This window comes from Daphnia pulicaria, chromosome 6, assembly GCF_021234035.1.
Source record: "Daphnia pulicaria isolate SC F1-1A chromosome 6, SC_F0-13Bv2, whole genome shotgun sequence".
Lineage (NCBI taxonomy): Eukaryota > Metazoa > Arthropoda > Branchiopoda > Diplostraca > Daphniidae > Daphnia > Daphnia pulicaria.
The window spans coordinates 14,237,649-14,260,949 of NC_060918.1; the positions used below are offsets into that span (position 1 = coordinate 14,237,649).

Here is a 23,301-nt window from a genome sequence, read left to right on the forward strand (position 1 = left end):
AATTTCCGATTTGCCTCCTATGAGAATTGAACTCATGACCACTAGTTGACACCGCTACAGACTTACAAGACTAGTGCTCTGCCACTGAGCTAAGAAGGCTGGTAAATCATCGACTAAAACTTATGGTAAAGCTTATTTTATCAACATCCATGAAGGTTGGGGGGAAAAAAATGTGGAACGCTTCACGATTTTGCGTGTCATCCTTGCGCAGGGGCCATGCTAATCTTCTCTGTATCGTTCCAATTTTAGTATATGTATTCCGTATGGAATACATTTCAATGTACCTCAGGCGATTACTTTATACCTGGTCGATTCACAACATATATTCTGCTGCAGTGTTAAATTAATTACTGCAAAAATCACTTTTTTATTGAATGTTATTATTTTTTGTTTGGAAAATGTCAAGTGAGTGATCATTCTTTGAATATTCCACAGTAACTGTATGTATGTTTGACAGTACTGTATCGATTTCCGCAAATGGCTTTCAATTTTATTGTCTATTTCGATGTTTCCAACGTGAATTTGCCTCATCATACATTTTCCACATGTGAAGATAGTGTTGCATACTTTTCTCGCAATCAGTCTTGAATTTGACTTTAACCTCTAATGTAATGATTCTATTGTGAATTTGGTTGATCTTAGACTGTACACTTGGCAAAAGAACTTTCTGCATACATTGTCATCATGTATCCCAGTAAATACTTTCATGTAAGAAAAGGAGGTTGGGTTATATAGTATGACAAAATCCTTCGAACCGGAGTTGAACCAGTGACCTTTGGATATCAATTCTCATACAACCTACAGTCCACCGCTCTACCAACTGAGCTATCGAAGGGTTATGAAACCAGGTTTTTATTTCTGCCACACCTGTCGTGTAGAGAATGATGTGTCAAAGCGCAGATGGTAGGATTCGAACCTACGCTCCCAGAGGGAAACTGATTTCTAGTCAGTCGCCTTAACCACTCGGCCACATCTGCTGTTGGATTGTCCAAAAAAGGTGTTTTGAATCCTCCCTATATTGTCTTCTGGGTGGATTAGTTCATATAGCGGACTTGTGACAAAAGTGCTTTATGAGTGTCAGAAGAGGGATTCGAACCCTCGCCCAGAGAACTGGACTGCGAACTGAACGCAGCGCCTTAGACCGCTCGGCCATCCTGACATTATACTTTGTCGTTTCACCTACCGAGCAATCGAGACTACCGTTTCAACTATTCACGGATTATTGTTTTTCTTATGTATAAGTTTCCGATTTGCCTCCTATGAGAATTGAACTCATGACCACTAGTTGACACCGCTACAGACTTACAAGACTAGTGCTCTGCCACTGAGCTAAGAAGGCTGGTAAATCATCGACTAAAACTTATGGTAAAGCTTATTTTATCAACATCCATGAAGGTTGGGGGGAAAAAAATGTGGAACGCTTCACGATTTTGCGTGTCATCCTTGCGCAGGGGCCATGCTAATCTTCTCTGTATCGTTCCAATTTTAGTATATGTATTCCGTATGGAATACATTTCAATGTACCTCAGGCGATTACTTTATACCTGGTCGATTCACAACATATATTCTGCTGCAGTGTTAAATTAATTACTGCAAAAATCACTTTTTTATTGAATGTTATTATTTTTTGTTTGGAAAATGTCAAGTGAGTGATCATTCTTTGAATGTTCCACAGTAACTGTATGTATGTTTGACAGTACTGTATCGATTTCCGCAAATGGCTTTCAATTTTATTGTCTATTTCGATGTTTCCAACGTGAATTTGCCTCATCATACATTTTCCACATGTGAAGATAGTGTTGCATACTTTTCTCGCAATCAGTCTTGAATTTGACTTTAACCTCTAATGTAATGATTCTATTGTGAATTTGGTTGATCTTAGACTGTACACTTGGCAAAAGAACTTTCTGCATACATTGTCATCATGTATCCCAGTAAATACTTTCATGTAAGAAAAGGAGGTTGGGTTATATAGTATGACAAAATCCTTCGAACCGGAGTTGAACCAGTGACTTATGGATATCAATTCTCATACAACCTACAGTCCACCGCTCTACCAACTGAGCATTCGAAGGGTTTTGAAACCAGGTTTTTATTTCTGCCACACCTGTCGTGTAGAGAATGATGTGTCAATGCGCAGATGGTAGGATTCGAACCTACGCTCCCAGAGGGAAACTGATTTCTAGTCAGTCGCCTTAACCACTCGGCCACATCTGCTGTTGGATTGTCCAAAAAAGGTGTTTTGAATCCTCCCTATATTGTCTTCTGGGTGGATTAGTTCATATAGCGGACTTGTGACAAAAGTGCTTTATGAGTGTCAGAAGAGGGAATCGAACCCTCGCCCATAGAACTGGACTGCGACCTGAACGCAGCGCCTTAGACCGCTCGGCCATCCTGACATTATACTTTATCGTTTCACCTACCGAGCAATCGAGACTACCATTTCAACTATTCACGGATTATTGTTTTTCTTATGTATAAGTTTACGATTTGCCTCCTATGAGAATTGAACTCATGACCACTAGTTGACACCGCTACAGACTTACAAGACTAGTGCTCTGCCACTGAGCTAAGAAGGATGGTAAATCATCGACTAAAACTTATGGTAAAGCTTATTTTATCAACATCCATGAAGGTTGGGGGGAAAAAAATGTGGAACGCTTCACGATTTTGCGTGTCATCCTTGCGCAGGGGCCATGCTAATCTTCTCTGTATCGTTTCAATTTTAGTATATGTATTCCGTATGGAATACATTTCAATGTAACTCAGGCGATTACTTTATACCTGGTCGATTCACAACATATATTCTGCTGCAGTGTTAAATTAATTACTGCAAAAATCACTTTTTTATTGAATGTTATTATTTTTTGTTTGGAAAATGTCAAGTGAGTGATCATTCTTTGAATATTCCACAGTAACTGTATGTATGTTTGACAGTACTGTATCGATTTCCGCAAATGGCTTTCAATTTTATTGTCTATTTCGATGTTTCCAACGTGAATTTGCCTCATCATACATTTTCCACATGTGAAGATAGTGTTGCATACTTTTCTCGCAATCAGTCTTGAATTTGACTTTAACCTCTAATGTAATGATTCTATTGTGAATTTGGTTGATCTTAGACTGTACACTTGGCAAAAGAACTTTCTGCATACATTGTCATCATGTATCCCAGTAAATACTTTCATGTAAGAAAAGGAGGTTGGGTTATATAGTATGACAAAATCCTTCGAACCGGAGTTGAACCAGTGACCTTTGGATATCAATTCTCATACAACCTACAGTCCACCGCTCTACCAACTGAGCTATCGAAGGGTTATGAAACCAGGTTTTTATTTCTGCCACACCTGTCGTGTAGAGAATGATGTGTCAAAGCGCAGATGGTAGGATTCGAACCTACGCTCCCAGAGGGAAACTGATTTCTAGTCAGTCGCCTTAACCACTCGGCCACATCTGCTGTTGGATTGTCCAAAAAAGGTGTTTTGAATCCTCCCTATATTGTCTTCTGGGTGGATTAGTTCATATAGCGGACTTGTGACAAAAGTGCTTTATGAGTGTCAGAAGAGGGATTCGAACCCTCGCCCAGAGAACTGGACTGCGAACTGAACGCAGCGCCTTAGACCGCTCGGCCATCCTGACATTATACTTTATCGTGTCACCTACCGAGCAATCGAGACTACCGTTTCAACTATTCACGGATTATTGTTTTTCTTATGTATAAGTTTCCGATTTGCCTCCTATGAGAATTGAACTCATGACCACTAGTTGACACCGCTACAGACTTACAAGACTAGTGCTCTGCCACTGAGCTAAGAAGGCTGGTAAATCATCGACTAAAACTTATGGTAAAGCTTATTTTATCAACATCCATGAAGGTTGGGGGGAAAAAAATGTGGAACGCTTCACGATTTTGCGTGTCATCCTTGCGCAGGGGCCATGCTAATCTTCTCTGTATCGTTCCAATTTTAGTATATGTATTCCGTATGGAATACATTTCAATGTACCTCAGGCGATTACTTTATACCTGGTCGATTCACAACATATATTCTGCTGCAGTGTTAAATTAATTACTGCAAAAATCACTTTTTTATTGAATGTTATTATTTTTTGTTTGGAAAATGTCAAGTGAGTGATCATTCTTTGAATATTCCACAGTAACTGTATGTATGTTTGACAGTACTGTATCGATTTCCGCAAATGGCTTTCAATTTTATTGTCTATTTCGATGTTTCCAACGTGAATTTGCCTCATCATACATTTTCCACATGTGAAGATAGTGTTGCATACTTTTCTCGCAATCAGTCTTGAATTTGACTTTAACCTCTAATGTAATGATTCTATTGTGAATTTGGTTGATCTTAGACTGTACACTTGGCAAAAGAACTTTCTGCATACATTGTCATCATGTATCCCAGTAAATACTTTCATGTAAGAAAAGGAGGTTGGGTTATATAGTATGACAAAATCCTTCGAACCGGAGTTGAACCAGTGACCTATGGATATCAATTCTCATACAACCTACAGTCCACCGCTCTACCAACTGAGCTATCGAAGGGTTATGAAACCAGGTTTTTATTTCTGCCACACCTGTCGTGTAGAGAATGATGTGTCAAAGCGCAGATGGTAGGATTCGAACCTACGCTCCCAGAGGGAAACTGATTTCTAGTCAGTCGCCTTAACCACTCGGCCACATCTGCTGTTGGATTGTCCAAAAAAGGTGTTTTGAATCCTCCCTATATTGTCTTCTGGGTGGATTAGTTCATATAGCGGACTTGTGACAAAAGTGCTTTATGAGTGTCAGAAGAGGGATTCGAACCCTCGCCCAGAGAACTGGACTGCGAACTGAACGCAGCGCCTTAGACCGCTCGGCCATCCTGACATTATACTTTGTCGTTTCACCTACCGAGCAATCGAGACTACCGTTTCAACTATTCACGGATTATTGTTTTTCTTATGTATAAGTTTCCGATTTGCCTCCTATGAGAATTGAACTCATGACCACTAGTTGACACCGCTACAGACTTACAAGACTAGTGCTCTGCCACTGAGCTAAGAAGGCTGGTAAATCATCGACTAAAACTTATGGTAAAGCTTATTTTATCAACATCCATGAAGGTTGGGGGGAAAAAAATGTGGAACGCTTCACGATTTTGCGTGTCATCCTTGCGCAGGGGCCATGCTAATCTTCTCTGTATCGTTCCAATTTTAGTATATGTATTCCGTATGGAATACATTTCAATGTACCTCAGGCGATTACTTTATACCTGGTCGATTCACAACATATATTCTGCTGCAGTGTTAAATTAATTACTGCAAAAATCACTTTTTTATTGAATGTTATTATTTTTTGTTTGGAAAATGTCAAGTGAGTGATCATTCTTTGAATGTTCCACAGTAACTGTATGTATGTTTGACAGTACTGTATCGATTTCCGCAAATGGCTTTCAATTTTATTGTCTATTTCGATGTTTCCAACGTGAATTTGCCTCATCATACATTTTCCACATGTGAAGATAGTGTTGCATACTTTTCTCGCAATCAGTCTTGAATTTGACTTTAACCTCTAATGTAATGATTCTATTGTGAATTTGGTTGATCTTAGACTGTACACTTGGCAAAAGAACTTTCTGCATACATTGTCATCATGTATCCCAGTAAATACTTTCATGTAAGAAAAGGAGGTTGGGTTATATAGTATGACAAAATCCTTCGAACCGGAGTTGAACCAGTGACCTATGGATATCAATTCTCATACAACCTACAGTCCACCGCTCTACCAACTGAGCTATCGAAGGGTTATGAAACCAGGTTTTTATTTCTGCCACACCTGTCGTGTAGAGAATGATGTGTCAAAGCGCAGATGGTAGGATTCGAACCTACGCTCCCAGAGGGAAACTGATTTCTAGTCAGTCGCCTTAACCACTCGGCCACATCTGCTGTTGGATTGTCCAAAAAAGGTGTTTTGAATCCTCCCTATATTGTCTTCTGGGTGGATTAGTTCATATAGCGGACTTGTGACAAAAGTGCTTTATGAGTGTCAGAAGAGGGATTCGAACCCTCGCCCAGAGAACTGGACTGCGACCTGAACGCAGCGCCTTAGACCGCTCGGCCATCCTGACATTATACTTTATCGTTTCACCTACCGAGCAATCGAGAGCACCATTTCAACTATTCACGGATTATTGTTTTTCTTATGTATAAGTTTCCGATTTGCCTCCCATGAGAATTGAACTCATGACCACTAGTTGACACCGCTACAGACTTACAAGACTAGTGCTCTGCCACTGAGCTAAGAAGGCTGGTAAATCATCGACTAAAACTTATGGTAAAGCTTATTTTATCAACATCCATGAAGGTTGGGGGGAAAAAAATGTGGAACGCTTCACGATTTTGCGTGTCATCCTTGCGCAGGGGCCATGCTAATCTTTCTCATCTTCTCTTTGCGCCAACCCGCGGTCGGTCCCATTCAACCTTGACATCGTGTGTGAAACTGTTTGTTTGTCGGTTTGTTTGTTTGTTATCACCAAGCATCCAACTTTGCTGTTTGTCTGTAGCGGCGAGACGCATCCAGGTGCGAAAGATTAGAGACATGAGGCGCATACATCGTTTAAGGCGCCTTACCACTCTCTCACACACTCATCCATCACTCTGCTCTGCTCGCTTCTCTCAACTGCATCTCGCAGCTGCCGCTATACATACCACATGTAGCGCCACGAGGGTTCGAACCAAGTGGGGGGTTGGGAGTTGGAGATATTTTTTTTTCCATTGGTAATTATCACACAATGTCCTCTATTAATTTGTATCGAGTGTTGGGTTTGAACCATGGCTTCGAATACTTGGTGGGTCCGATAGCATTGCAACACGGTCCTCACCTCATACTCTAACCACTACACTATCAGAACTGATATTCTATCCAAGTTGAAACTCTACACAACTGCTGTCGTTGCGACTTTTGGTGCTTTTTAGTGCGCATCCACACACTACATCCATCCATCCCATGGCTTGCTACCGAACCTCATCGGCTCATGGTATAGTGGTTAGAGTGCTCGCTTAGCATGCGAGAGGTCCGAGGTTCGATCCCGGCTCAAGTCACCACTTTCGATTTTAATGAACTGAAAGTAATTATTGGAAATTAATGGTCGCTTATCTCGGGGATTGAACCCGAGTTCTCTGGCATGGTAAGCGAACGCTCTAACCACTGGACCACCAATTGATATCACATACTTACTTCAACTTCAAGTGGCTCGACACACACATGTCACACACAGCTATGCAGCTCACCGTGAGAGACGAGACGCATGCCATCGTCGACTCATGATTCTGCATATAAACCCTGCTATGCTGCCACATTCCATCACCTCATGATATAGTGGTTAGCGTGTTCGCATTGAATGTGAGAGGTCCGAGGTTCGATCCCGGATCAAGCCACATTCAAATTTATTGAACTGAAAGTAATTATTGGAAATTAGTGGTCGCTGATCCCGGGGATTGAACCCGAGTCCTCTGACATGGCTATCGAACACTCTAACCACAGGGCCACCAATTGATATCTGATTGTTACTTCAACTTCAAGTAACTCGGCACACACAAACATGTCATCTATGCGGCTCGCCGTGAAAGACGAGACGCAAGCCATCGTCGACTCATGATTCTGCATATAAACCCTGCTATGCTGCTAAATATCATCAGGTCATGGTCAAGTGGTTAGCATACTCGCTTGGAATGCAAGAGGTCCGAGGTTCGATCCCGGATCAAGTCACATTCAATTTTAATTAACTGAACGTAATTATTGGAAATTAATGGTCGCTTATCCCGGGGATTGAACCCGAGTACTCTGGCGTGATTAGCGAACTCTCTAACCACTGGACCACCAATTGATATCTTAACGTTACTTCAACTTCAAGTGTCTCGGCACACACACACATGTCGGCTATGCGGCTCGCCGTGAGAGACGAGACGCATGCCATCGTCGACCCATGATTCAGCATATAACCCCTGCTATAGTGCTGTAATCCATCAGCTCATGGTATAGTGGTTAGCGTGCCCGCTCAGCATGCGAGAAGTCAGATGTCCGAACCTGGCTCAAGTCATGTTCAATTTTAGTGAATTGAAAGTAATTATTATAAATTAATGGTCGCTCATACCGGGAATTGAACCCGAATCCTCTGGCATGGTTAGCGAACACTTTAACCACTGGACCACCAATTGATATGTAATTGTTACTTAAATTTCAAGTAGTTTTGAACACACACATACATCAGCTATGTGGCTCGCCGTGAGAGACGAGACGCATTCCGTCTTCAACTCATCACTTTGATTTGGCTCACGCCGGGCATATAATAATAATGTACCCTATTTGTCTCATGACGGGCTGAAAGTAATTCACCCGATATATTGCTACTACCGGGCGATAAATTATTCACCCAGTTTTGCTAGCGCCTGACGGGCTTAAAGCTACATTGCTCACGCCGGGCTGAAAATAATCAATTCTATGCTGCTCACGCCGGACACGACATAATTCATCCTACGCTGCTCACGACGGGCTTAAAATAATTCACCCTACATTGCTCACGCCGGGCATAAAAACATTCACTGTATTTCGCTCACGGCGGGCTGAAATTTATTCACCCTTTTTCGTCCACGGCGGGCTGACCATTATTCATTCTACGATGCTAACGACGGGCAAAAATAATTCATCCCACGTTGCTTACTACGGGATTAAAATAATACACTCTATTTCACTCACGCCGGGCTGAAAATAATTCACCCTATTTCGCTCAGGGCGGGCTGAAAATAAACTCTATGCTGCTCATGCCGGACTTAAAATAATTCACCCTACATTGCTAACTCTGGGATTAAAATAATTCATGTCACATTAATCATGGCGGGCTGAAAATAATCCACTCTATTTCACTCACGGCGGGCTGAAAATATTTCATTCTATTTCCCCTTTACTGGCTGAAAATTAGTCAACCGAAGTTGATCGATCCGGGATGAAAATATTTCGCCGTGAGTTGCTCTTGACGTGCTGAAAATATTAAACCCTTTGCTGCTCAAAGAGGGCTGAAAAATATTCACCCTATTTCACTTTCGACGGCCTGAAAAGAATTTACACCAAGTCTCTCACGACGGGCTGAAAATAGTTTGCTCCATTTCGCCCACGACGGGCTAAAAATAATTCACCGTACGTTGTTCACGCCGGTCTTGAAATAATTCACCCTACTTTTCTCACGACGGGCTGGAAATAATTCACCATACATTGCTCACGCCGGGCTGAAAAGAATTCATCCTATATCGCTCACGCCGGGCTTAAAATAATTCACTCAATTTCACTCACAACGGGCTGGAAATTATACACCCTATTTCCCTCACGGCGGGCTGAAAATAGTTCACACTATTTCGCCCACGTTGGGCTTAAAATAATCAACCGTACGTTGCTCACGCCGGGCTTAAAATAATGCACCCTTTTTCGTTTATTTTCGCTGACCATGACGATATAGATGTATGCAGAATCCATTTGGTCACATCAAGACTTGCATCTAAACACCGCTGTTGGTGTAGTGGTTATAGCATTGGATTGGTTACTCAAACGATGGTGGTTCAAACCCAATCTCAGCAAACGAATGTGTAATGAAGTAAATAGTCTTAATATCGATAAAGTCTAACTCCGATATGATTTAAAAAGCTTTTGCTCACGCTGGGTGATAACTATGACCATGTGCAAGTATGCGCTATCCACTTGGTCACGTCAGAACTTGATTATATACACCACTGTTGGTGTAGTGGTTATAGCATTGGATTGGTAATCCAAAGAATGTCGGTTCAAACCCGCTCTCGGCAAAATACAATAAGTTGCTAAAATATGTCATGTAAATGAATCGCAAGTTGGGTATGAATAAAGATTTTACACTGTTGCAATTTGTCCGCACATTAAATGACCATTTATAGCAACTCTTGCAACATTCATTCACAACTCCATGGCTCAGTGGTTAGAGTGACGGATTCAAGAATCAGCGGACCAGTGTTCAAACGATACTCAAGACAGTAACCAATAATTGAAGAATAAACGGGCAGGTTATCAATAAGTAAGGGATAAATAGATGGGTAAAGTAAAGTGGGAACAAAAACAGTAAATATGAATAAATGTCAAGTGGAACACATCCAAATTCTGAATAAAACACACGTCCCCGTTACCAAATCTCTCGAAAAATTACAAGTCTAAAAAAACCTTACAACCCCAACGGGCTTACAGAGAAAAACGACAGAGTCCTAAAATGAAACCAAAATATCACAAAAAAAAGTACAAGTCCATAATCACACCCAAAATACCCAAAGTTGTGTCAATACCAACACAACCAAACTCTGAAAATACAAAGTCCCAAAAATAAACCCAAATGCCACCGATACTTGGTTGCAGCGAAAAAAACAAAGTCCAAAAAAAACACCCAAAAACCGACTGGCTCACGGTGGAAGATGTACAAGTCCATAAATGGATGAAAAAAAAAAGTCCCGGGCAGTAAGGAATTGGGCAGTGGGATTATACGAGTGGCGTTTTGCTGCATGTGTGCTGTGCTGTGCGCTTGGGTGATTGCGTCTAGCAAGGTGGTTCGCCGTCCTTGGACGGGCATCTGGTATACTAGTCTCTTTGCAACAACCCGCGGTGCGTCCCATTCAACCTTGACTTTGTCTGTGAAACTGTTTGTTTGTTTGTTTGTACGTTTGTTTGTTTGTGCATCCCGCTTTGCTGTTTGTCTGTAGCGGCGAGACGCATCCAGGTGCGAAAGATTAGAGTCGAGGCGCATTCATCGTTTAAGGCGCTTCACCCCACTCTCAAACACTCATCCATCTCTCTGCTCTGCTCGGTACTCTCAACTGCATCTCGCAGCTGCCGCTGTACATACCACATGAGCGCCACGAGGGTTCGAACCAAGTGGGGGGAAGGTTGGGGGTTTGGAGATGTTTTTTTCCATTGGTAATTATCACACAATGTCCTCTATTAATTTGTATCGAGTGTTGGGTTTGAACCATGGCTTCGAATACTTGGTGGGTCCGATAGCGTTGCAACACGGTCCTCACCTCATACTCTAACCACTACACTATCAGAACTGATATTCATTCCAAGTTGAAACTCCATACAGCTGCTGTCGTTGCGACTTTTGGTGCTTTTATAGTGCGCATCCACACACTACATCAATCCACCCCATGGCTTGCTACCGTATTTCATCGGCTCATGGTATAGTGGTTATAGTGCTCGCTTAGCATGCGAGAGGTCCGAGGTTCGATCCCGGCTCAAGTCATCACATTCGATTTTAATGAACTGAAAGTAATTATTTGAAATTAATGGTCACTTATCCCGGGGATTGAACCCGAGTCTTCTGACATGGTTAGCAAACACTCTAACCACTGGACCACCAATTGATATCAGATTGTCACTTCAACTTTAAGTGGCTCGGCACACACACACATGTCAACTATGCGGCTCGCCGCGAGAGACGAGACGCATACCATCGTCGACTCATGATTCTGCATATAACCCATGCTATGCTGCAACATTTAATCGGCTCATGGTATAGTGGTTAGCGTGCTCGCTTAGCATGCGAGAGGTCCGAGGTTCGAACCCGGCTCAAGTCACATTCGATTTTAATGAACTGAAAGTAATTATTGGAAATCAATGGTCACATTTATGGGGGATTGAACCCGAGTCCTCCGGGATGGTTAGCAGACACTCTAACCATTAGACCACCAATTGATATCCAATATCAACTTCAACTTCAAGTAATTCGGCACACACAAACACACACACACATGTCACACACAGTTATGCGGCTCACCGTGAGAGACGAGCCGCAAGCCATCGTCGACTCATGATTCTGCATATAAGCCATGCTATGCTGCTACATTTCATTGACTCATGGTGTAGTGGTTAGCGTGCTCGCTTAGCATGCGATAGATCCAAAGTTTGAATCCGGTGTAAGACACAATTTTAACAAATTGAAATTTGAAATTATTGGAATTTTATGGTCACATTTTTCGGGAATTGAACCCGAGTACTCTACCATGGTTAATGAACGCTTTAACCACTGAACCATCGATTGATATGTTATCATCTCATCATACCCAAGTAGATCGCGTTGAGACGAGACGCGTGCCGTCGTTGTTGACCCATAATTATATAACGCATAACAGCTTCACTTGCTTGGACCTATCCTAACTGAAATCGGAAACAGAATTGTCAAATCTTACCCTGTTGATTATTTATTTGCCGTACTTTTCCCCACACCTCGATTCCAAAGTTTTCTGTGTAAAAGAATGCGAAGAAGATATTTTTTTGCCAATAGTGTAACACTCAGACTGAAATTCTTATTTTCTGTCTTTTCCTCCAGCAAACTTTTACCTTCCTGAGACTTTGCTGATGAAAAGATTGTGAATAAGAATTATTTCCTGAAACTGGACCATCCCAGCATAAATTCTTATTCACAGTCTTTCATGAGCAAACTTTTACTTTACTGTTATTTTGGTGATGATAAGATTGCGAATAAGAAAAATTTCCTAAAACTGGACCATACCACGTTAATCTAACCAAAACAAAACAAAGTGTCGACTGCTATAACCAAAACAAAACAAAGTGTCGACTGCTATTATAGAAAAGTTTGTTGTTTTCAGTTGAAAGAGCTTCTGGGACTTGGCCGCTAGGTGGCACCGGTGAAACGACTTTCTTTCCTTTCAACTCTAAGGAAATTACAAATATATATCAAACTATTAATTACAAGTATAGGAACATTTATTAAGTTAACTAATAATTTTTGGTGCTTTTTTTGCTGCTGATGTAAAAAAATTTACACAGCCGACATAGGAAACCTCGGAGATTCCCGTCCTCTAGATTAAGTAGCCCATGCTCCTCCTTGGCGTCCTTGCTTAGCCGCTACTCCTTGCAGGCTGCAGTGGCAGCAATTTTTTTTGAATTTGTTTTCCCTTAAGTAAGAATGACGACAAGAACCATCGTATTGAAGTTCTATTTAACTAATCGTGTTTTTACGAAGAAACAGATGTACTCATAGCCGTTCCTATATGAACGCTTTATTTTGTGAAATCGAAAGAGATGTTTTAGTAAAGCTTCAAAAACTGATTATGTGATGGACAGTGAAACCGTTCAAGAGAATACTGGCCATACCAGTTCAGTGATACCTGATGGTAATTATTTGTTATACTTTGAGTATTTTATTGTGTTTTGTGTTTATCATTAATCATAACTTTTTTAGATCAGATGCCATTCATCCTGTGAGAGTTCTCTCAAACCAGGTTGATAGCAAGGTTGATAGTCAAATAGTTGAAGAGAACGTGCCAGTTCAGTGATCTCTTGCTGCAGGTAATTATTTGCTACTCTTTTCGAATATATTGTGTCCTGTGTTTATGGTTAATCTTAACTTTTCTTAAATTAGATGCCATATGTCATGTGACAGTTCTCTCAAACCAAGTTGATAGTCAAATAGAAGAAGAGAATACTGGCCGTGCCAGTTCAGTGATCTCTTCCTGCAGGTAATTATTTGCTACTCTTTTCGAATATATTGTGTCCTGTGTTTATGGTTAATCTTAACTTTTCTTAATTTAGATGCCATTAGTCATGTGACAATTCTTTCAAACGTACCAAGTTGATAGTCAAATAGAAGAAGAGAATACTGGCCGTGCCAGTTCAGTGATCTCTTGCTGCAGGTAATTATTTGCTTTCTTTTAGAATATACTGTGTTCATGATTAATCTTATCTTTTTAAAAACCAATAGCCATCCATCCTGTGACAGTTCTCTTATACCGGGTTGATATTCAAATAGATGAAGATAATACTGGCCATACCAGTTTCAGTGATAACTGATGGTAATTATTTGTTATACTTTGAGTATTTCATTGTGTTATGTTTTTATTATTAATCATAAATTTTTTAGATCAGATATGCCATTCATCCTGTGACAGTTCTCTCAGGCCACGTTGATAGTCAAATAGTTAATAGTTAAAGGGAACACTGGCCGTGCCAGTTCAGTGATCTCTGCTGCTGGTTAGTTATTTGCTAATATTTAAAAAAATACTGTGTCCTATGTTTATGGTTAATCTTAACTTTTCTTAAATCAGATGCCATCCTTTTTATGACAGTTCTCTCAAACCATGTTGATAGTCAAAATTAATGAAGATAATCTGTCAGCGGACACTTGGTTGTGTGGTTAGAGTACCCGCGCCGTGAATCGTTGAGTCGCACGTTCAAGTCTATTGCTGGAAGTTCATTTTGAATTTTCGCCTTTTGCGCGGAAAACTGTTTCTGTTGGTTATTTAAATTCGTATTTTGTAACCGGAATTATATATGTATTGGTGTCGTGGTTAGCACGCTCGCCGTGTAATCATGAAGTCGGTGGTTCGATACTCGATCTAGACAAATGTTTTACTGATTTTTTTTTCGCCAATCAATAAAAAAAATTATAGCAGACAACTTCATTGTTTATCTCACAATACGGCGAAACGTCAGATATTGTGTGTTACAGTTTTTGTTGTTATTCACTGTTGATTCAACTGAAAACTTTGCTGGTTCCATATATATTGAAAAGTCAAAGGTGAGATTGGTTCAATTTTATTCATTGTGAGAATTTGCATTATGAAACTGTAAAACAAGACAAATTGGGCAAAATGAATGTTAAACTGGTTTGGCTTAGTGATTCATGCTTTGTTTTGTATTTCTTATTCGCAGTCTTTTCATCACAAAATCTCAGGAAAGTGGAAGTCTGCTGAAGAAAAGACTGCGAATAAGAATTTCTGCTGGCATGGTACAGTTTTAGGAAATAATTCTTATTCACAGTCTTTTCATCACCAAAATCTCAGTAAAGTAAAAGTTTGCAGATGAAAAGACTGCGAATAAGAATTTCTGCTGGGATGGCCCAGTTTTGGGAAATGATTCTTATTCGCAGTCTTTTCATCAGCAGAATCTCAGTAAAGTAAAAGTTAGCTGAAGGAAAGACTGCGAATAAGAATTTCTGCTGGGTTGGTCAGGTTTTGGGAAATTATTCTTATTCGCAGTCTTTTCATCAGCAGAATCTCAGTAAAGCACAAGTAAACTGAAGAAAAGACTGCGAATAAGAATTTCTGCTGGTATGGTCCACTTTTAGGAAATAATTCTTATTCGCAGTCTTTTCATCTACAAAATCTCAGTAAAGTAAAAGTTTGCTCAAGAAAAGACTGCGAATAAGAATTTCTGCTGGGATGGTCCAGTTTTAGGATATTATTCTTATTCACAGTCTTTTCATCAGAAAAATCTCAGTATTAAAGTAAAAGTTTGCTCAAGAAAAGACTGCGAAAAAGAATTTCTGCTGGGATGGCCCAGTTTAAGGAAATAATTCTTATTGACTCATGTTGTTTTGTATTTCAGCATTTGATTGGTGGCTTATTCATCGATTTCGCTGTGTATTTACGACCGCCTTTAAGTCAACGACTAAATTCAGGATTTGAATTCTAAGGTAATCTGATTTTCCGATACCATTTCTAGATATAGTCTTAATCATCAATGTTGAAAGCTTTGTTAAGTGTGGGTAAATCTTGGTTATGTGTGTCATTAATTATGAATTGATTGTGTTTTCAGTGTTTTGGTTTCATCATGTGATCTAAACTTAAGGTATCAAGTATATTTTAGCTTCTGTATATCATTTTGGGGTCATTGATTTTCCATACTTTGGTATACGTCGGTGGAGTATTGGATAACGTTCGCTTCCGTACTAAGAGGTTTATCCTTCACATCTAGATTAAGTCAATTCTGTTTTTTGGTTTTGAATAAATGTCTGTGATTGATAACTATGTGCTATGCCTTGCATCTACTTGAAAAAAAAAACAACTGCTAGAAATCGCCAGCTTCCGGCTATTTTGTCGTGGAATTGATTTTTCATGTCATCGGCCCGTGGTGCTGTGGTTAGCGTGGCGGATTTCAAACAATGAGGTTGATGGTTCAAAACTGATTCCGTGAAAAAAAAAATAAATTGTTTATTTCAAAACTGTGTTTCTTTCACTGAACTTGGTGCATTTGTGTTGCTTTTGTGTTTTAATACTAATATGTGTTTTTTTGTTGCCATTCTTCAGCGGGATCTACAATATTCGAGTCGCCGGTTATTCCAACTTCGAGATGTCTTCCAGCTTCCTACAGCATCACAACACTCATTTCTCAAGTAAAGTACTTTCCGAATTCCATCAATTTAAAGTCCGTAGCATGTTATCTTAGCCTGCTAAAGACTTAATAGTTGTGGTGTCCGACGGTTTTCAGCCAATTTGTGCTGGTCTTGGTGTAGCGGTTAGCATTATGGCTTTCAAACAGCCACAATTGCGATTGAAATCCCGATCAAGTCAGCATCAAGTTGAGCGTCAATGAAAATAATTGTATTACTTTTGCCATTTTTGGAGGTATGTCTTTTGTGTAACGAACAGTCGACAACCGGAGAGGAGCTAACCTGCGATGCGTATTTGTTTATCAGATGTGAACCTTAACCGGGCTGTACCACTGGGATATTGAGCACCGGGTGTCGACGGCTTATGTTCGTATTTGTGTTTAGTTTTAAGCTTTTTGAACATTTGTGCGGTGTAAAGTCCTCCAAAAGCCCTCCAAAAAGCCCTCCACTGATAGTAGCGAATTTTTTTTGGAAAATTAGGGGTTATTTTGCTGATCTGAAAATGCCACCGCGTCGCGAATTAACTCGAGAGGAAAAGGATGAGAAGAATAGGAAGGCTAGGGAAAAAAGAAGTCTCGAAGACCCGGAGGCAAAACAAGTTAGATTGGCGGCTCAGAGGGAAAAGGCCAAGTTCGTCCGTGAAGAGAAGCGTCGTCGGCTCAATCCCGAAGATGATCAGGCTGCAAAGAATTTGAAGGCGCAAAAGGCGAGAGAAGACCGTCAGGCAGAGGCACCTGACGAAAGAGCGTTCAGGCAGAGGTTAGATGCGGACCGGAAAAGAGTCGCCCGTGCTAGCGAGACGGGAGTTGAGCATCAAGCTAGGCTGCTCGATCAAAGAATCCGGCAGCAACTCCTTAGGCAGGAGCAGAATGAAGAAGATGATCGTGCTCGACTGTTGGCCGAGGAGGAGCGGGTAGCAGTTCTTCGGCACGGAGAACAAAATCTGCACGAAGAAGAAAATCGTATTCGATTGGATGCTGAAGCAGAGCGGCAGGCTGGTCTTTTTCAATCAGAAGAAAATCGTTTGCGATTGGAAGCCGAGGCAGAGAGGCAGGCTGGTCTTCTTCAAACAGAAGAAAATCGTGTTCGATTGCAGGCCGAGGCGGATCGGCAAGCTGCCCTTCGTCAACAAGAAACGGCATCTATCTTGCGAGCGATGAATCAGAGAACAACGTCTGATCGTTCAACGGTTGTTCTTGCCAATGATGCTGTGGCAGAGCGTCCAGCAAGACAACAACACCAGGCAGGAAAGACAGCTGTCGGCAACCGAGAAACTCCTGAAGAGCAACGAGCTCGATTGCAATCCCAGGCATTACGGATGAGAATTCTGCGGCAAGATGAATCTGAAGAAGAGAGATCAGCTAGGCTTCGAGATCAGGCCTTGAGGCAAAAAGCTCTGCACCACGAAGAATCAGAAGCAGAAAAGTTGGCTCGACTACGGGAACAGTCATTACGGCAAAAAGCTCTGCGGAACGAGGAATCGGAAGCAGAGAAATCAGCTAGGCTACGCGAACAGGCTCTGCGGCAAAGTTCCTTGCGTAGCGAAGAATCGGAAGCAGAGAAAGCAGCTAGGCTGCGTGAAAAGGCTCTGCGGCAAAGTTCTCTGCGCAACAAGGAATCGGAAGCCGAAAAATCAGCCAGGCTTGGCGCACAGTCTCTGCGGCAAAGTTCTCTGCGCAACGAGGAATTGGAAGCCGAAAAAGTAGCTAGGCTGCGCGAACAGTCTCTGCGGCAAAGATGTCTTCGGAATCAAGAAATTGAAGCAGAAAATGCGGCACGACTTCGTGATCAATTAGTCCGTCAGGAAGGTTTACGCGACAACGAAACTGAAGAAAGCAATCTTTCTCGACTTCAGGATCAGTCATCACGCCAGGAAGTCGTACGAGAAAAGGAAACCACAACGGAGCGAATAGAGCGCGCCATCTCTGATAGATTTCGTCAGCAAGTCAATGTGTTCGACGAAATTGAGCAGGAAGGTCGCGTTGAACACTCTGATTTCATGGCTGATTACAGAGCGACCGAGAACGAAGAAGAAACTGCTATGAGGCGTGAAGAGGATCGGCTTCGAACAGAGTTACGTCGAGAACTTGAAGAACAACGAGAGCGAGAAAACGAAGAATTGCGAGCCAGGGATGCACTTGATCATGGCGAAATTAATCCAATTGAAAATGAAGAAGACGAAGCTCTTCGTTTGCAGTTGATGACTGAACGCGACCGGCGTGGAAATCCAAGAACTCATCGGCAGGCTTGCAAAGAAATCGTGGCAGAGGACCGCGTTCACCTGCATGATTGCGGAGATTTGACCAAGATTTGCTCGGAATGTGATGCCAAACATTTCGCGAAAGAAATGCCGAAAGACAAGAAGTTCCAGCAATGCTGCGCAAAGGGTAATGTCATTCTTCCACCTGCTAAGCCGTGTCCAGAACCATTGGCCAGCCTCTTGCAAAACCGGCATCCCAAATCGAAACATTTCATGAAGCAGATTCGAAATTACAACAGCGCCCATGCTTTCGCCTCTATGGGAGCTAATTTTTCAACGCCGCCGGGTCGCGGCCCGACCTGTGTACGCATCCATGGTCAGATTTACCACCAAACTACTCCTCTCGGTCAGACGGCAAATCCCAGATACTCTGATTTGTATTTTTTGGATTCTGCGCAGGCTACTGATTTCAGGGCGAATATCGAAATGATGTCAGGTTGTTGTAGAACTTTGATGGAAGAGCTGGACGCTATGCTTCGAGAAATGAATCCTTACGCCTTGACCTACAAGATGATGCGTCAGGTTCTTGAAGAAGAATACGTTCAACGTCAAGCTGAAAATCTTCCTCACTACACTATCGGCATGATCATCACTTGCGATAGGAGAAATGTCGACCAACGAAGATACAACTGTCCAACGGTCAACGAAATTGCTGTGGTTTTCAAAAGCACTGACGGTGAACCACCAGCCTACAGAGATATTCGTGGCCATCTCTACATTCCCGTCAGAGGCCGACGATTCATCCAGATTGACACAAAAAAGGTTATGTGTGATCCGATGTGTTACCCACTTTTATTTCCGAACGGTGACGACGGTTGGCAAATCAACATCCCTTATACCACCACCAGACGGAGAGAGAGAGATGAAGCGGCAGCAATGGCCATGATTGTTGAAGAAGATGAAGAGGAGCAGATTGATCCCTTGTGTCTCAACCCCAGAGTTTTAATTCGTGAGGAAATGGCCGCAGCAGATGGCAATGCTGTGATTGAAAATGAGACAGGTGAAGAACAAGAACCAGAAGCGGACGAGGAGAACGACGATCGACCACCGAACAGAAACAGAGGCCCACGCTCAAGAGTGACGCAAGCCGAATTTTACAGTTCGCGCATATCAGTTCGTGGTGATTTCAACAACGTTTTGGCTGGGGGTCCCGTCACTCAGATGTATTTTGTCGATTCTTACGTCAAGACCGAGGGGAGTCGCCTAGATTGGCTCAGACGAAACCAGAAAGAGCTGCATGTTGAGCGCTACTGCGGTCTGATGGATTACATCAACAATCGAGCAGAGAGAGCAAATTTGGCAGTTGGCTCGATCTACATTCTCCCTTCGTCTTTTATTGGCAGTCCTCGAGCCATGAAACAAAATTACCAAGACGCTATGGCAATTTGTGGAAAATTTGGCAAACCGACTTTTTTTGTGACGTTTACCTGCAATCCCAAGTGGAGGGAAATTGTTGCTAATATCCCAAACTACTTGACGGCTTCCGATCGTCCCGATATGGTCGCAAGAGTATTCCACTTGAAGAAGAAAGAGTTGGTCGACGACATCGAGAAAAAGCAAATATTGGGTTTCGCCGTGGCCAGAATCGAAGTCATCGAATTTCAGAAACGTGGACTGCCTCATTGCCACATGCTGGTGTGGGTCGACAGCCGTGACGCTCCTTCGACACCAGAGGATATGGATAAGACCATCTGCGCTGAAATTCCCGACAAGACACTCTATCCAAGACTTTACGACTCTGTTATGGCTCACATGATTCACGGTCCGTGTGGAGCCATCAACAAAAATTCTCCCTGCATGGATGAAGAGGGCTGCAGTAAAAAGTTCCCCAAAGACTTCAACGAAGAGACTATGATCAATGACAACGGCTATCCGACGTATAAAAGAAGAAACACTGGTGTTGTACATCGTTTGAAAAGGGGGCACACTCACTATGAAGTGGACAACCGATGGGTTGTTCCTTATAACCCTTGGTTGCTACTGAAATATGATTGTCACATCAACATCGAGTATTGCGCCAATATGACCACTGTCAAGTACATCTTCAAGTATGTGTACAAAGGTCACGACTGCAGCAACATTGAATCGAAAACTGGAACGCATCAGCAGGCTGGAGAAGAAAACGAGCAGGTTTTTGTTTGGGACGAAATCTCCACCTTTACGGACACCCGTTACGTCAGCGCGCCAGAAGCCGCCCATAGAATCTTCAAGTTTCCTCTCAGCGATCGTTCTCATACCATCACCCGACTAGCCGTGCATCTGCCTCTTGAACAGTCCGTCTTTTTCCAACCGGGCAACGAGGAACAGGCAGTCATCAATGCCGCGACCAAAGAAACGGCGTTAACTGCTTGGTTCATCTTGAATCGGGATAATGAAGAAGCGAGACAGTATTTTTACCGAGAAATTGTCCATCATTTCTGTTTCGTTAGGTCGGGTGAACGTTATTATTGGAAACCTCGAAGAAGAAATATTAAAATCATAGGCCGCTTATATACCGTGGGCGTCCGTCAAGTTGAGCGATACTGCCTTCGCTTGCTTCTCATCAACGTCAGAGGATCAACCAGCTTTGAAGATCTCCGCACGGTCAACGGTGTCCTTCTACCGACGTTTAAATCAGCCGCTTCTGCTTTGAATTTGCTGGAGGACGACAGCGTTTGGGAGAAGACCTTGGACGATGCCGCCGCCTTTGAAATGCCGGAGCGATTGAGACAGCTCTTTGTCGATGTCTGCCTCTTTTGCAATCCTACCGACGCTCTTCATCTCTTTGATCGGTCTCTGCCCCACCTTATGGAAGATTTCATTCGAACTGGTCACGATGCGGAAGTCGCCAAAAACTTGACTTTGAAATGGATTCAAGACAAGTTGATTCTCCACAATAGAACAATGGAAGAACTCTCTTTGCCTGTTCCTGACTTTCAGCTTATTCGCCAAATTATTGAAGCTCAACTCGAAGAGAATACTGCAATTACCCGGATAGAAAAGAGACGATTGGGTGAACTGATGGTTACTCAATTGAACGAAGGTCAACGAGCCGCCTATGATCAAGTCATGGCTGCCATCAACGACAACAACAACTCAGTTCCCCATCAGTATTTTTTGGATGGTCCTGGAGGTACTGGCAAGACCTTTTTGTACAACACTCTGATCACCGTACTGCAAGGCCAAGGGAAGACAGTCATCGCCGTCGCTTCTACCGGCATCGCTTCTACGTTGTTGATTGACGGCTCAACATACCATTCCCAATTTAAGATCTACCCTCCAATTACCGAAGTTACCAGATCGAAAATTGTAGATGGAAGCACTCTCGCTAATTTGATTTTAAGTGCCGTTCTCATCATTTCCGACGAAGCCACAATGAAGACAAATCACGCTCTCGACGCTTTTAATTTCCTCTTTCAAAAATTGGAAAAGAAAAATATACCTCATGGTGGAAAAGTCCTTCTTCTTGGTGGTGACTTTCGTCAATGTTTACCAGTCGTCCGACATGGAAACAGGGTGAAGGTGGTGGAAGCTACAATCCGAAATAACGCAACGTGGCCTCTGTTTCGTCATCTTCGTCTAACCCAGAATATGCGTACCGTGGCCGGCAATCAAGACTACGCTGACTGGCTTATTCAGCTTGGAAACGGTACTCTGCCAACGAATCCAAGACTTAACAATCCCAATCTCATCGAAATTCCTGCCGAATTTCTGGACTTTGGACGGAATTTGATTGAGTACGTCTTTGGTGTTCCTTCTCTTCTTTTGGATCCAGAGGTATCTCAGCAGATTTGCAGTCGAGCCATTCTCTGTCCGAAGAACGAAGACTGCCTACGGATCAACAATCAGATCATCAAAGACATGCCTGGAATAGTTCATCAGTACAAAAGCATCGACACGATTGATTCGGACGATCCTGAAGAAATTGCCAATTATCCAACCGAGATTCTCAACACCTTTAATGTGTCCGGAATTCCCACTCATGTTCTCAAGTTGAAAGTGGGAGCCATCATCATTCTGCTCAAGAACATTGATTCGCGTAAGGGTCTCTGCAATGGCACCCGTCTCATCATCAGGGCCCTCAGAGAAAATCTGATCGTTGCAGACATCGCTTCCGGCAAGAACAAGGGTCACACGGTTTACATCCCGCGAATGACGCTGTCGCCCACCGATTCCGATCTTCCTGTCACACTCAAGAGGCTCCAGTTTCCTGTGCTGTTGGCATTTGCCATAACCATCACCAAGTCACAGGGCCAGACTTTTGATCGTGTCGGCATTTTCCTCCCGGAGCCTGTCTTTTCTCACGGTCAGCTGTATGTGGCTTTTTCACGTGCAACATCGAAAGAAGGTTCATAAATATTTTTTATAGATTTTTGTTTACTTCTTTTACTTTATAGAATGTTTTACTTTTTTTATCGGGGAAAAAACCCACAGGTGTCAAAGTTGAAATAGCTGAATCTGCAAAGCAAGGACGGCTTTTGAGAAATCACCTGACAGCCACTGAAGAGGAAAAAGAGAAAGTATTCACCGTCAATATTGTTTACAAAGAAGTCCTTTTGTAAACACATCATCATCACACAGTTAAACGACTTAATCCTTTATACCATTCTTCCGTAGTCAACCCCTGAAAACCTTCTTGGATCCCTTTTTCCTTTCTATTCCTTTCTTTCCCAGCTTTCTAAACCCAAGAGGAACTAAATTCCGCCTCGGTCTACGGGCCAAAAAATGGAGCACGGGCATGGCCATGGGGTAGTACCCATGTGCGCTCAACCGTGAATTAATAATATTAAAGTGTAGCAATAAATACCCAAAATAATAAAAAAACAACAAAAAATTCAAAATTTTCGCCAATGAAAAATATTTTTAAAGTGTTTT

At 42.2% G+C, this 23,301-nt stretch overlaps 1 long non-coding RNA gene, 23 other non-coding genes and 1 pseudogene across 27 annotated transcripts in view; 1 reads left to right on the forward strand and 24 right to left on the reverse strand.

Moving 5' to 3' along the window:
• Positions 1-11: 11 nt before the first annotated feature.
• On the reverse strand, positions 12-99 carry Trnat-ugu. Its single transcript is given in 2 exon segments — positions 12-47; positions 64-99. It is a non-coding gene; the product is annotated as a tRNA-Thr (tRNA).
• A 67-nt stretch (positions 100-166) lies between these two features.
• LOC124346255 lies at positions 167-272 on the reverse strand. The gene has a single exon (XR_006919821.1). It is a non-coding gene; the product is annotated as a U6 spliceosomal RNA (small nuclear RNA).
• A 623-nt stretch (positions 273-895) lies between these two features.
• On the reverse strand, positions 896-977 carry Trnas-aga. The gene has a single exon. It is a non-coding gene; the product is annotated as a tRNA-Ser (tRNA).
• Positions 978-1,075: 98 nt separating this feature from the next.
• Positions 1,076-1,159, reverse strand: Trnal-cag. The gene has a single exon. It is a non-coding gene; the product is annotated as a tRNA-Leu (tRNA).
• A 92-nt stretch (positions 1,160-1,251) lies between these two features.
• On the reverse strand, positions 1,252-1,339 carry Trnat-ugu. Its single transcript is given in 2 exon segments — positions 1,252-1,287; positions 1,304-1,339. It is a non-coding gene; the product is annotated as a tRNA-Thr (tRNA).
• Positions 1,340-1,406: 67 nt separating this feature from the next.
• LOC124346256 lies at positions 1,407-1,512 on the reverse strand. Its single transcript, XR_006919822.1, has one exon. It is a non-coding gene; the product is annotated as a U6 spliceosomal RNA (small nuclear RNA).
• A 623-nt stretch (positions 1,513-2,135) lies between these two features.
• Trnas-aga lies at positions 2,136-2,217 on the reverse strand. The gene has a single exon. It is a non-coding gene; the product is annotated as a tRNA-Ser (tRNA).
• A 98-nt stretch (positions 2,218-2,315) lies between these two features.
• Trnal-cag lies at positions 2,316-2,399 on the reverse strand. Its single transcript has one exon. It is a non-coding gene; the product is annotated as a tRNA-Leu (tRNA).
• A 92-nt stretch (positions 2,400-2,491) lies between these two features.
• Positions 2,492-2,579, reverse strand: Trnat-ugu. The gene is given in 2 exon segments: positions 2,492-2,527; positions 2,544-2,579. It is a non-coding gene; the product is annotated as a tRNA-Thr (tRNA).
• A 67-nt stretch (positions 2,580-2,646) lies between these two features.
• On the reverse strand, positions 2,647-2,752 carry LOC124346331. The gene has a single exon (XR_006919887.1). It is a non-coding gene; the product is annotated as a U6 spliceosomal RNA (small nuclear RNA).
• Positions 2,753-3,375: 623 nt separating this feature from the next.
• Trnas-aga lies at positions 3,376-3,457 on the reverse strand. Its single transcript has one exon. It is a non-coding gene; the product is annotated as a tRNA-Ser (tRNA).
• Positions 3,458-3,555: 98 nt separating this feature from the next.
• Positions 3,556-3,639, reverse strand: Trnal-cag. The gene has a single exon. It is a non-coding gene; the product is annotated as a tRNA-Leu (tRNA).
• Positions 3,640-3,731: 92 nt separating this feature from the next.
• Trnat-ugu lies at positions 3,732-3,819 on the reverse strand. The gene is given in 2 exon segments: positions 3,732-3,767; positions 3,784-3,819. It is a non-coding gene; the product is annotated as a tRNA-Thr (tRNA).
• A 67-nt stretch (positions 3,820-3,886) lies between these two features.
• Positions 3,887-3,992, reverse strand: LOC124346257. The gene has a single exon (XR_006919823.1). It is a non-coding gene; the product is annotated as a U6 spliceosomal RNA (small nuclear RNA).
• A 473-nt stretch (positions 3,993-4,465) lies between these two features.
• Positions 4,466-4,555, reverse strand: Trnay-gua. Its single transcript is given in 2 exon segments — positions 4,466-4,501; positions 4,519-4,555. It is a non-coding gene; the product is annotated as a tRNA-Tyr (tRNA).
• Positions 4,556-4,615: 60 nt separating this feature from the next.
• Trnas-aga lies at positions 4,616-4,697 on the reverse strand. The gene has a single exon. It is a non-coding gene; the product is annotated as a tRNA-Ser (tRNA).
• A 98-nt stretch (positions 4,698-4,795) lies between these two features.
• Positions 4,796-4,879, reverse strand: Trnal-cag. The gene has a single exon. It is a non-coding gene; the product is annotated as a tRNA-Leu (tRNA).
• Positions 4,880-4,971: 92 nt separating this feature from the next.
• On the reverse strand, positions 4,972-5,059 carry Trnat-ugu. Its single transcript is given in 2 exon segments — positions 4,972-5,007; positions 5,024-5,059. It is a non-coding gene; the product is annotated as a tRNA-Thr (tRNA).
• A 67-nt stretch (positions 5,060-5,126) lies between these two features.
• LOC124346258 lies at positions 5,127-5,232 on the reverse strand. The gene has a single exon (XR_006919824.1). It is a non-coding gene; the product is annotated as a U6 spliceosomal RNA (small nuclear RNA).
• A 473-nt stretch (positions 5,233-5,705) lies between these two features.
• Trnay-gua lies at positions 5,706-5,795 on the reverse strand. Its single transcript is given in 2 exon segments — positions 5,706-5,741; positions 5,759-5,795. It is a non-coding gene; the product is annotated as a tRNA-Tyr (tRNA).
• Positions 5,796-5,855: 60 nt separating this feature from the next.
• Positions 5,856-5,937, reverse strand: Trnas-aga. Its single transcript has one exon. It is a non-coding gene; the product is annotated as a tRNA-Ser (tRNA).
• A 98-nt stretch (positions 5,938-6,035) lies between these two features.
• Positions 6,036-6,119, reverse strand: Trnal-cag. Its single transcript has one exon. It is a non-coding gene; the product is annotated as a tRNA-Leu (tRNA).
• A 92-nt stretch (positions 6,120-6,211) lies between these two features.
• On the reverse strand, positions 6,212-6,299 carry Trnat-ugu. Its single transcript is given in 2 exon segments — positions 6,212-6,247; positions 6,264-6,299. It is a non-coding gene; the product is annotated as a tRNA-Thr (tRNA).
• A 67-nt stretch (positions 6,300-6,366) lies between these two features.
• On the reverse strand, positions 6,367-6,431 carry LOC124346352 (annotated as a pseudogene).
• A 6,449-nt stretch (positions 6,432-12,880) lies between these two features.
• Positions 12,881-23,301, forward strand: part of LOC124341885 — a 122,471-nt gene continuing 112,050 nt past the window's right edge. For all 4 annotated transcript variants that reach the window (XR_006918653.1, XR_006918656.1, XR_006918655.1 and 1 more), the window contains exons 1-4: positions 12,881-13,191; positions 13,260-13,366; positions 13,610-13,710; positions 13,779-13,869. This is a non-coding gene — a long non-coding RNA (uncharacterized LOC124341885). The remainder of the gene's footprint in view (positions 13,192-13,259; positions 13,367-13,609; positions 13,711-13,778; positions 13,870-23,301) is intronic.